Raw genomic sequence first — 13,021 nt, 5'->3', positions numbered from 1 at the left:
CGCATCTACACATCCCACACCTCACAAACCCCACCTACATGCCCCACCTACTCAAACACTCCACCAACCCGCCCCATTTTCTCAAACACTCCACTGACACACCCTATCTTCTCAAACACACCACCTCCTGAAACATCCTCAAACACCCCACCTACCCACACCAACTCCTCAAAAACCCCACATACACACCTCACATACTGAAAACCCCAACACCCCACACCACCTCAAACATCCTATCCACACACACAAAATCCTCGAACACCCCACCTACACACACCACCTCCTCAAACACCCCACTTACACAACCCACCTCCTTGAACCCCCAACCTACACAGCCCACCTCATTAAACACCTCATCTATACACCCCATCACCTCAAAAGCCTAATCTACAAATTCCAGCTCCTCACACAACTCACCTACACACCCCACATCAGCAAATACCCCACCTACAACCCAACTCCTCAAAAATCCCACCAACACACCACACCACCTCAAACATTCGACCTACACACCCCAACTCCACACCCCACCTCCCCAAACACCCCACCTACACACCCCACATCCTCAAACACCCCACCTACACATGCCACCACCTCAAACTGAAAACCTAAACACACCACCTCCTCAAACACCCACGTAAACACCCCACATACACACCCCAACTCCTCAAAGACCACACCTCCTCAAACACCCCACCAACACTCACCGCATCCTCAAACACCTGACCTACACACACCAATGACTCAAACACCACACCTACATACCCCACCTCCTCAAAAACCCAATCTACACAACCCACTTCCTAAAATACACAACCTACAAATCCCACCTACTCAAACACCTCACCTACATATCCCAACTCTCAAACACCCCACTTACACACCCCACATCCTCATACACCACCTCAATCACCCCACCTCCTCAAACATCCAACCTAAAAATCACACTCCTCAAACATCCCATCTACACGCCCCACCTTCTCAAACACTCCACCTACACACCCTATCTCTTCAAACACATCACGTACACAACCACTTCCTCAAACACCCCATTTACAAACCCCACCTCCTCAAATACCGCACTGACACACTCCACCTCCTCAAACATCTCATCTACAACCCCCTCGTCATCAAACACCCCACCTATGCACCCCTCTTCCGCAAACACCCCACCTACACACCCACCATCTCAAACACCCCACCAACACACCCCACCCCGTCAAACACTCCACCAACACAGCCCACCACGTCAAACACCCGACCTCGAAGAGGAGTCACGTGATGGAGTAGTGGCCGGACGGTGAACTCCAGCCCTCTCCAGAAAAGTCGGGAAAAACAAGAGAAAACACAAAGGCACAGAAATAAAAGTTACAGAAAAGTGAGTATAAAGGTGGAAAGAAGATGGCGACAAAAAAAGAAAAATCGAAAGCAACGGCAAGAAGAGAGGAAGAGAAGACAAAGGAGGAAAAAGGTGAAGGCCTTACCTGTCCGAAGAGGCCCGCTGCGGAGAGAGAAACCCGCTCCCTCAGGTCGGTAAATAATGGACTACAAAAATGGCTCGCTGAGCCGAGTAAAAGTGCGCAACCGCGCATGAAAAAAAACACACCGACGGGAGGGGGGACCAGCTGGGGAGTCGATCTCCACAGCCGGCAACGTCAGCTGCAGAACACCTGCAGCAAGAAGAGACCACAGAAGACAATAGAAACAAGAAAGAAGAGGAGGAAAGGGCATCAAAGAAACAACAGATGGTCAACCCAGAGGAAGAAGAAGAGGAAGAGTATGGTGAAATAGAAGAAGAAAAGATAGGCAAGGTAAAGGATATACTTGCTCTTATTAAAGGATACATGGAGTCATTTAAAGAATGGCAAACACAGGAATTTAAGGATTTAAGAAAAAGAATAAACAACACAGAAGAGAAAATAATTAAAATGGAGATGACCTTAACAGAAATGGGAAAAAAAATGGACAAGATGGAAGAGCGGGCAGTAGCAGCAGAAATGGAGGTAGAAGACTTAAAAAAGAAATTGGAGGAATCTAATAAAAAAACTAAAGAGACACAAGAACTACTAGCTCAAAAAATAGATACAATGGAAAACCATAACAGAAGAAATAACATAAAGATAGTGGGCCTTAAGGAAGATGAAGAAGGCAAGAATATGAGGGAGTTTATAAAAGAGTGGATCCCTAAGACCCTAGGATGTCCAGAACTACAGCATGAAATGGAAATAGAAAGGGCACATAGAGTATTGGCCTCTAAACCACAACCACAACAAAAACCAAGATCTATTGTAGTAAAATTCCTAAGATATACTACAAGAGAAAAGGTACTGGAGAAGACAATGGAAAAAGTAAGAGAGGGCAACAAACCACTGGAGTATAAAGGGCAAAAAATCTTCATTTATCCAGATATAAGCTTTGAACTCCTAAAGAAGAGAAAAGAGTTCAATACAGCAAAGGCGATTTTATGGAAGAAAGGGTATAAATTTATACTAAAGCATCCAGCGGTATTGAAAATATTTATTCCAGGACAACAAAACAGACTATTCTCGGATCCAGAAGAAGCACGAAAATTTGCAGAACAATTACAAAAATAGACTGAGGGAGGAAGACGGGTAATGAGAGTTAAAATGATCACGACTGATATATATGTGGGTAAAGACAAAAATAGACTGAGGGATGAAGACGGGTAATGAGAGTAAAAATGATCACGATTGATATGTAAGCGGGTAAAGAGGTATAAGAGTGAATAGAGACAATGAGCATACATGAATGTATCTGTACTTAGAGGAAAATATAGATAGTATAGACAAGAATTAATAAAGGAAGGTAATGGAATAGAGAGAATAAGGAGGAAATTAAAAGAGTGACCTTTGTGACATATGAAAAGTGAAATCTTTTCTGGGTGAGGCGGGGTGGGGGGAAATAGCGGTCACTGCAAAATCAGTTGACGCTTGCGAGTGGATTCGCAAATCCAAATGGAGAGGGGAGATGTGGTTGTCCGACAAAAGATAAAGGACAACTCAGGAGGTGAAGGGGAGATTGGGGATAAATAAGATAGAAATAGGAGAATAAGGAAAATGTTGGATGTTGTAGGAATGTTGTCTTATAAAGAGTTGAAAATAAGAAAACAGAAATGGAAAAGGAGGAAAGGTAATGATGGAAAAACGGAAAGAGAAGATAAACAAAATATAAAAGGGCTACGCTGAACTATATGTCTTTAAATATTAATGGAATACATAACCAAATTAAAAGGAAGAAACTACCAAATTTAAATGAATAAATGTATTCCATTAGGAAAAAAATAACATATTGGTTAAGAAATAATATTGAAATATTCGAACAAGTATAGGAGCCTTACATTAAATACAATAGCGAAAACCTACCGGGGACAAACATTACCTAAGTTGATGGAAGGTGAAATTTCTGGTGTAATTTTGTTGAATGACAACATTGTCTGACTGGCTTAATGCAACCTGAATTGTATACCTAAAATGGATGAGGGGGGGGGGGGTGGGGGGGTGGTTTGGGAGGAAAGGGGGGGGGAGAAAACGTCACTGTATATGTGTGAAAAAGAAATAGTGTATATCATGGCTAATGTGATTTATGGTGTGAAAAATAAAAAAATTTAAAAAAAAACACCCGACCTCGTAATAAACCCCACCTACACACCCCACCTCCTCAAACACAACACCTACACCCCCATGTCCTCAAACACCCCATATACACACACCACCATTTCACCTACACACCCCACCACCTCAAACACCCCACTTACATGCCCCACCTTGTCAAACACTCCACCAACCCGCCCCACTTTCGAAACCCCACTGACTCATCTTATCTTCTCAAACTCACCAACTCCTGAAACATCCTCAAACACCCCACCTACCAACACCTCCTCAAATACCTAACCTACACTCCTCACCTCCTCAAACACCACATCTACACACCAACTACCTCAAACACCCCACCTACACACCCCACCACCTCAAACACACCTCCTACACATCCCATCAGCTGAAACAACCCACCTGCACACCTCACCTCCTGAAACATCCCACCTACACACGCCAAAACCTCAAACACCCCACCTCCTCACATACCCCACATACACACCCCCTTCTCAAACAGCCCGCCTATACACTCCACATTCTCAAACACCCAACCTACACACCCTGCCTCCTCACACAGCTCACCTACACACCCCACCTCCTAAAACACCCCACCTACACACCCCATCTCATCAAGCATCTCACTTACACACTTCACCTCCTGAAACACACCACATACACACACTACCTCCTCAATAACCCCACCAACCTGACCCACCTCCTTATAATCCCAGATACACACCACACCTCTTCAAACAATCCAGCAACTCACCCCACTTCCTCAAAAACCACAACTACACACCCCACCTCCTCAAACACCACGTACAAACCCCACCTCCTCAAAGACACCACCTACACATCACACCTCCTCAAACAACACACCTGCACACCCCATCTCCTCAAACTCTCAACCTACACATCCCACATCCTTAAACTACCCATCTACAAACCCCACCTCCTCAAACACCTCGCCGACACACCCCACTTCTTCAAACACCCCACATAAACACCCCACCTCCATAAACACCCCACCTACACACCCCACCATGACAAATACCCTACCTACACATGCCACCTTCTCATACACCCCACCTACACACCCCACCTCATCAAACTTCCCATCTACACGCCCCACCTCCTCAAACTCCCCACTTACAAACCCCAACACCTCATGCACCACACATATACACCCCACCTCCTCAAATATTGCACCTACACACCCCACATCCTCAAAACCCCACCTACCCACCCCACATCCTCAAACTCCCCACTTACACACAATATCCTCAAACACCCCACCTACATACACCAACTCCTCACCAGCTAGACATACCACCTCCTCCAAAACCTCACCTACACAGCCCACCTCTTCAAACACTCCACATACACACCCCACCTCCTCAAACACCTAACCTACATACCCTACCTCCTAAAACACTCCACATACAAACCCCACCTAAACACCCCACATCCTCATACAACTCACCTATACACCCCACCTCCTCAAACACCTAACCTACACACCCCACCTCCTCAAACAGCCCACAAACACACCACATACTCAAACACCACACCTACACACCCCTCCACCTCAAACAACCCATCTCCTCAAACACCACACCTTCTCAAACTATCCAGCAACTCACCCGACTTCCTCAAATACACCTCCTACACACTTCTCCTCCTCAAACACCCCACATAACACCCCACTTCCTCAAAAACCACAACTACACACCACACCTCTTCCAACATCCCACCTACACACACAACCTCATGAAACATCCCACCTACACACCCCTCATCCTCAAAAACTTCACCTACACACCCCACCACCTCAAACACCCCACCTACCACCCCACCACCTCAAACACTTCACCTATATACCCCACCTCTTCAAAAAGCCACCTACACACCCAACTTCCTCACACACCTCACCTACACACCCCACCTCCTCAAACACCCCACTTACAAACCCAACCCCCTCAAACACCACCTACAAACCCAACCTCCTCAAACACCTCACCTGCACACCCTACCTCCTTAAAAACTCCACCTTCTCAAACACCCCACATACAAACCCCACCTAAACACCCCACCTCTTTGAACTTTGCACCTACACACCCCACCTCCTCAAATACCCCACCTACCCACCCCACATCCTCAAAAACCTCCCCTACACAGCCCACCTCTTCAACCACCCCACCTACACACCCCACCCCGAAACAACTTACCTACACATCCCACCTCCTCGAATACGCCCAACACATCCCACATCCTCAAACAAACCACATGTTCACCGCACCTCCTCAAACAACTCACCTGCATACCCCACCTCCTCAAACACCCGACCTACATATCCCACCACCTCAAACAGTCCACCTACACAACTAAACTCCTCAAACACCCCACCTGTACACCACACCTCCTCAAACAACTGACCTGCACACCCCATCTCCTCAAACTCTCAACCTACACATCCCAACTCCTTAAACCTCACCTACACAACCCACCTCCTCAAACTCCCCACCTACACACCCCACCTCCTCAGACACCCCACTTACAAATCCCAAATGCTCAAGCACCACACGTATACACCCCACATCCTCAAACAGCACATCTACAAAGCCCAGCCCCTCAAACACTCGACCTACACACCCAACCTACAGACCCAATCTCCTTAAACATCCAACCTACACCCCCATCTCCTCAAACACCCCACTTACACAGGCCACCCCCTCAAACACCCCACCTACATACCCCACCTCCTCACTCACCCATCCTACACACTCTACCTCCTCAAAGACCCCACCTACACACCCCACCTCCTCAAACACCTCACTTACAAACCCCACCTCATCAAACATCCCACCTGTACACCGCACCTCCTCAAACAACTCACCTGCACATCCCATCTCCTCAAACTGTCAACCTACACACCCCACCTCGACAAACACCTTACCTACACATACCACCTTCTCATAAACCTCACCTACACACCTCACCTTCTCAAACACCCCACTTACAAACCCAACCTAAACACCCCACCTCCTCAAACATTGCACTTTCACACCCACCTCCTCAAATACCCCAACTACTCACCCCACATCATCAAACTCCCCATCTACACACGCTACCTCTGAAATGCCCCACTTACAAATCCCAACTAATCAAGCACCACACCTATACACCCCACATCCTCAAACATCGCACCTACAAACCCCACCCCCTCAAAACACCACCTACACATCCACCCTCCACAAGTACCCAACCTACAGACCCCATCTCCTTAAACACCCCACTTACAAACCCCAACTCCTCAAGCACCACACCTATATACCCCACCTCCTCAAACTTTGTACCGACACACCCCACCTCATCAAATACCGCACCTACCGACCACACATTCACAAACACCCCACCTGGTCAAATACCACTCCTACACACACACCACCTCCTCAAAAACCTCACCTACACACACCACCTCCTCAAAAACTTCACCTACACAGCCCACCTCCTCAAAAACACCTATACAGCCCACCTCCTTATACACCCCATCTACACAGCCCACCTCCTCAAACTCCTCACCTACACACCCTACTTCCTTAAAAACCCCACCTCCTCAAACACCACCATACAAACCCCACCTAAACACCCCACCTCCTCAAACAACTCACCTACACACCCCACCTCCTTAAACACCCCACCTACACCCCCACCTCCTCAAACACCCCACTTACACAAGCCACCACCTCAAACACCCCACCTACATACCCCACCACCTCAAATAGCCCACCTACACACCTCACCTCCTCAAACAACTCACCTACTCACCCCACCTCCTCTAACAACTCACCTACTCACCCCACCTCCTTTAATACCCCAACAACACAACCCACCTCCTCTATCTCCCCACCTACACACCCTACCTCTGAAATGCCCCACTTACAAATCCCAACTACTCAAGCACCACACCTATACACCCCACATCCTCAAACATCGCACCTACAAACCCCTCCCTCTCAAACACACCACCTACACATCCAACCTCCACAAGTACCCAACCTACAGACCCCATCTCCTTAAACACCCCATCTACACTCCCACCTCCTCAAACACCCCAGTTACAAACCCCAACTCCTTAAGCACCACACCTATATACCCCATCTCCTCAAACTTTGTACCTACACACCTCACGTCATCAAATACCGCACCTACCGACCACACATTCTCAAACACCCCACCTCCTCTAAAACCTCACCTACACAGGCCACCTTTTCAACCACCCCACCTACACACTCCACCTCCTGAAACAACTCACCTACACATCCCATCTCCTCGAATACATCCAACACACCCCACATCCTCAAACATACCACATGTACACCGCACCTCCTCAAACAACTCACCTGCATATCCCACCTCCTCAAACACCCTACCTACACACGCCATCTTCTCATAAACCTCACCTACACAACCCACCTCCTCAAACTCCCCACCCACACACCCCACCTCCTCAAATGCACACTTACAAATCCCAACTGCTCAAGTACCACACCTATACACCCCACATTCTCAAACATCGCATCTACAAAGACCAGCCCCTCAAACACACCACCTACACACCCAACCTCCACAAGCACCCAACCTACAGACCCTATCTCCTTAAACACCCCACCTATACCCCCACCTCCTTAAACACCCCACTTACAAACCCCAACTCCTCAAGCACCACACCTATACACCCCACCTCCTCAAACTTTGCACCTACACACCCCACCTCATCAAATGCAGCACCTACCGACCCCACATCCTCAAACACCCCACCTACACACCCCACCTGGTCAAATACCACTCCTACACATGCACCACCTCCTCAAAAACCTCACCTACACAGCCCACCTCGTCAAAAACTCCTATACAGCCCACCTCCTCATACCTAAATCCCACCTCCTCAAAGACACCATCTACACATCCCACCTCCTCAAACAACTCATCAACACACTCCACCTCCTCCAACACCCCACCTACACCCTCCACCTCCTCAAACACCCCATCTACACCCTCCACCTCCACAAGCACCCCACCTAAATACCACACCACCTCAAACACCCCACCTACATTCCACACCACCTCAAACACCCCACCTCCTCACACAGACCACCTACACACCCCACCTCCTTAAATACATCATGTACTTATGCCACCTCCTCAAACACCCCACATGCACACCCCACCTCCTCTGCAGCCTCAATCAACTACATCCAAAACCAACTCTCTTACTTCCTACTCTCCCACCATCATTTGAACACTCCTTTATTTATGTTATGTTTATCCATAATGTTGGAGAAACAGATGGCTCAGCTCATTATGCCACTCCAGTGGCCTTCTTCGAATCCCAAACTTTGATTCAGATTACATATATGATATCACGTACAACCCTGAGTTTTTTTTTTATTGTGGTTGATACAGAATTACCACTAATTGGTAGTGTGAAAAAAATACTGTCCACACATATACAGGTTTCCCCCGCTATCTGAAATACAACATTCCTATAAAACCTTTTGTAAACCAAAATGGCGTAATGCAATGAAGTAGTCACCTTTAATTTATATGGGAAAATTTTTTGAGCATTCCAACACCTAAAAAATAACATTACTAGATGCCGACTAAAAGAATAACTAAAATAGTAACTTCAGTAGCATTCAAGATTCTTTCTCTCTACTTGTAATAATATGAATGGTGGACGCAGGCAAATTCAATGTCTTTACAGTACAACTCCGATCATCCAAAATGGTCGGGACCGGGGCTATGCCCGGATAAACGGTTTGTTTGGAGAACTGGTCATTTTTTAAAAATAGCCCAGTAACAACAGCCAATCACTTGAACCAACGTTTAAACAAGAACAAAAAAAAGGCAAGGATTTTTAAGTACGAAATTATGTTTAATTCTCTCCAAAGAACAACTGGAACAAAATAAGATCAATCCAACACCAAAAACTCAAAATTCTACTCAGAGGTTTCTCCAAAATTCCCAATTTTTTTTTTAACCTGTGATGACAGTTCATCTCTGAAAAAATTTTGGAAAACTGAGGATTTCTGATTGTTTCGGATATCCTCATTTATCCAAAATTTTTCGGAGGCAAAATGATGTCATTTCGGCTTTAAAATTTTTCGGATAAATGAGGATTTCTGATTTTTATGAAATACTAAATTATCCGAAAAATTTTTGGAGCCAGACAGATGTCACTTCCAGGTGCAAAAAAAATTCAGATAACTAAGGATTTTGGATAATCCGATTTTGGATAATTGGAGTTGTACTGTATTTCATACTCTACAATCAAAAAGATTATTTAAGTCTAGTTTTACGTTAAGCGTATCACCCTCATGAGCTCTCATAGGCTTTTCTGATACCCTAGGAAACAGCTTGCTAAGGGATACACAAAATAAATTAAGATAAAGCACAGATGCTCACCGACACCATTCAAAGCTATGGCAGCTTGATGCTGAGATGCTGAGTGTAGTGGGCTTGGAGGCGCCACTCTCACTGCTGGGGGGTGCACATTATAATGGTTCGCTGCAAAACAAATGCTGAATGCTAGTTTTGCTTTTTGCATTTTTTCATTAAAGCAAAAATTCTCTTCGGATTTCTTTCGGTTAGCGAAAACAGTTTAGCCTTTCGTGAAAGCAAAGTGGCATAAAACAAACTTTCAAAAACCAGTGGATAATTGTACATATGAATAAATAAAGAACTGGAAACATAACAAATGTAAACAAACTGAATGTACAATACAGAGAGAATAAAAATCAATGAAGTGCAAAAGTAACAGTCCTTAAATGAGTCCCTGATTGAGTTTGCTGTTGAGGAGTCTGGAGTCTGTTGGTGGAGGGGAAGCACTGTTCCTGATCCTGGTGGTGCGAGTCTTGTGGCAGCTCTACCTCCTTCTGATAGCAGCAGTGAGAACAGAGTTTGTGCTGGGTGGTGTAGATCCTTGAATATTGCAGCTTATCTCCGATGGCAGCATTCCCTGTAGATGTTCTCGATAGTGGGGAGGGTTTTGCCTGTGATGTCTTGGGCTTTGTCCACTATCATTTGGAGGACTTTATGCTCAAGGGTATTGGTGTTCCCATACCAGAGCATGATGCAGCCGGTCAGCACAATTTTCACCACACCTCTGTAGAAATGTGCCAGGGTTTCTGGTGTCATGCCAAACCCCTGCAAACAAGAAGTAGAGGCGCTGATGTGCTTTCTTCAAGATGCCATTAGTGTGTTGGGTCCAGGAAAGATCCTCCAAGATTGTGGCTCCCAGGAATTTAAATTTGCTCACCCTCTCCACCTCTGATCCTCCATTGATCAATGGATCACACACCTCTGGTTTTCCACTCATGAAGTCTACAATCAGCTCCTTGGTTTTGGTGACATTGAGTGTGAGGTTATTGTTAAAGTTCCGTTCATCCAAGTTTTCAATCTCTTCTTTGTATGCTGACTCATTGGTATTTGTTATACATCGTTGTATAAAATGACGATGTGGTATCGTCAGCAAATTTGTAGATGGTGTTATTGTCGTTCTGAGCCCACAGTCATAGATGCAAAGTGAGTAGAGCAGGGGGCTAAGAACACAGCCCTGTGGTTTCCTGGTACTGATGGAGGTTGTAGAGAAGATGTTCTTACCAATACTCGCTGATTATGGTCTGGAAATACATGATCCAATTGTACAATGGGGATGTTGAGTCAGAAGTTGTAGAGTTTGCTGATCAGTTTTGTGAGGTTGATGGTGTTGAATGTTGAACTGTCATCGATAAAAGCATCCTGATGTCTGCATCTTTACTGTTCAAGTCTTCCAGGGCTTTATGAATGAGATGGCACCCACCATAGACCTTTTGCTATGAGAGGCAAACTGGAATATATTCATGTATCACATTGGGAAGAATATCAGGTTCAGTTTGTTCACAGAGAGATGAATCTGGAAACATGACACTGGAGATAAACAGGAGAGAACATAAAATGGTACTCGATTACTATATTACTAAACAACTATATTTTGTTTGCATCGGAACTAGGTTGGACTCCAATACCAGTGGCTGCCTATACTCTACATCACACATGTCAAACTCAGGCCCGCGGGCCAAATTTGGCCCGTGATATAATTATATTTGGCCCGCAAGATCATATCAAATATGTATTAGAGCAGGCCCACTGGCCGCCGCGCCAGTATAGCGCATGCACAGCTAATACTACAAATCCCAGAATGCTTTCCAAATGCATTGGCGCCGGCCCGTCAGCCGCTAATCGCCCCCCACCTCCTCTCTTTACTTTCATTAGCATCTGTGACCTGTCGCCCAACTCACATGTAATAAACCCCTTACGAAAAATGGCCAAACGAAAGACAGAAAACAGGACCTTTCAACACAGGTGGAGGCAGAATATATGTTCATCATTTTAAAAGACAAACCTGTTTGTCTTGTGTGTGGAGCCAGCGTGTCTGTAGTTAAAGAATATAACATACGACGACACTATGAAACGAAACACCAGGACAGGTATAAGGATCTGAATGAGAAGCAAAAGCTCCAGAAGGTGGAGGAGATGAAAAGAAGTCTGGTTTTACAGCTAACTTTATTTTATATTTTATTTCTCATTTGTTAATGCTTCTTCTGGAAAGAGTTTAACCAAAACTATTATTAAACATTTATTTTAATAAGAAAAAGTTTAACATTACATATGTTGAAAGAAGAGAAAACATGCAGATGTTGTTGAAAATTTTCAATAAATATTTAGTTCAGCCCACGACTTAGTCCAAGTTTTTAATTTTGGCCCTCCGTGAATTTGGGTTTGACACCCCTGCTCTACATGCTCACACACTTGAGTACACATTCTACAGACAGGGATGCATACACACATTCCTTTAAAACGGAATGCGGCTCTCTGCAAGTAATGATCTATTGCAGTACTACGGCTCAGCTTCAGTGTAGTGCACAGCTTACCCATGAAACTTCCAGCCATGTCCACAGTGGCGACCTGACACAGAGTGATGTCCGGGGCTTGGACCATGAGGCAAAGAGAACGAAATGTGCTATGCATCGATGTTTTATACAGTTCTGATTTGGGTGCCTAGCCAGTAATGACCCTATGTAATTTAAATGAGCCAGCGGCAAGGTGTGTACTAATTGATGGCTGGACTCCAACCTTGATTGACAAGTGAAAGGACTTGCGAATAAGTTACAGACAGGAAAGGCACATGACCACTCAGAATACACACATTCCAGAAAGGTAGGGAGGCCATGTGTTTCTCCACAATCCACATATAACACCATGTTGAGATATTTCAACACCAGCCTTTCAAAACATTTAATCACTGATGATGAAAGTGGTACTGGTTGATAGTCATTGAGGTAGGTTACCACATTCTTCTTAGG

The sequence above is a fragment of the Narcine bancroftii genome, chromosome 4 (assembly GCF_036971445.1).
Source record: "Narcine bancroftii isolate sNarBan1 chromosome 4, sNarBan1.hap1, whole genome shotgun sequence".
Lineage (NCBI taxonomy): Eukaryota > Metazoa > Chordata > Chondrichthyes > Torpediniformes > Narcinidae > Narcine > Narcine bancroftii.
This window is presented reverse-complemented; position numbering follows the sequence as displayed.